Source organism: Cyprinodon variegatus, unplaced genomic scaffold, assembly GCF_000732505.1.
Source record: "Cyprinodon variegatus isolate N-32 unplaced genomic scaffold, C_variegatus-1.0 Scaffold533, whole genome shotgun sequence".
Taxonomy (NCBI): Eukaryota; Metazoa; Chordata; class Actinopteri; order Cyprinodontiformes; family Cyprinodontidae; genus Cyprinodon; species Cyprinodon variegatus.
In genome coordinates, this window is record NW_015150986.1 from 479,336 (window position 1) to 480,625 (window position 1,290).

Sequence of the window (1,290 nt, forward strand, 5' to 3'; positions counted from 1 at the left end):
AGGTGCAAATTAGATTCTGTGTTAAAGGATTCCTTTGTGGGATCTTAACATGCCTCTTAGATGCTCCTTGAATGTCATATATTCACACCTCGGGTATGAGTATGACCTCACTAGAAGGTAACCCCTCAATAATATCTGGAGTCCAGGTCTCAGCTTCATTACCAGAGGCTTTAATAATGGGGTGGCTTAGGAGAGCTGCAAATTCACAAGCAATATGAAGAATAATGTATGATTTTTTTTTTTTTTTTTACACTGAAAAAAGTGTTTATTCCCTTTGAATTTCATAATCTGTTGATTAGCCCAGCTATGCAAATGTAACAGACAAAAACAATAAAAGACGAGCAAAGCTATAAAAAAGTTGTAGATTTAGGGGAGCAGCATGTTGCTGGTAAAAAGTAACGAGGTCTGCTGCATGAAGGTTTTGGTGAAAGTTTGGAAAATGTCCATCTTTTCAGCTGTAACCTGTAAGCTTTGTTTTAAACAGACATTTCATTGAAGGTTTCTCTTTACATTGCAGTAACTGTTAGCTGCTATGATTTACTGGGAAATAAAAAGTTACATTTTGTGAATGATGTGAAGGGTCACAATGTAAGCTACAGTAAAGGCTTCTCTAGAATTCCCTACACTCTTCCTTTGCTGCACAAGGTTCAGAGAATCACTGACATACAGGGATTCTGTGTGTCATTGAAAATCATTAAAAGTCTTTAAATTATTATTTTTTAAATTAAGGCCTTAATTTGCTTTAAAACTCATTAAATGTGATTATAGTGGCATTTAAAATGCTTTATTAAAAAATTAAAAAAAAACGCTTATAAAAACAATTTCGTCAGATATATATCAATATATTTGCACAGAACTGCTTCTGGTTGATTTTAAAGTCGTTTGTATGGAAAAGAAGCTTGAGGCGGAGAAAAGGCTAGAGAATGGGAAAATACAAATGTTGATGGCATTAAATTAGAGTTACTCATTCCTGTATAAACCCTGGAAATAGCTTTTTCAAGGATCTCCAAACATTTAGCAGTTAATCAAATGTACGGCCAATAATTAATTAAATATAAGTTCAACGAATCGTGGATTTGATCCATAACCAGAAATCATTAATTTAAAAAGCACTGATATATGAATATGTGTGTTTATATACTAGCAAGTGCCCTCATGGAAATCTAGTGTGTCATCTGTGATGTATTTGTAAAACATAGATGTTCTAGTTGAGTGTCCCATTTTCATTTTAAATACAGTGTGATTATTGTAGATTGACCTTGAACTGGTTCTGATTGAGGCGCACCTCTG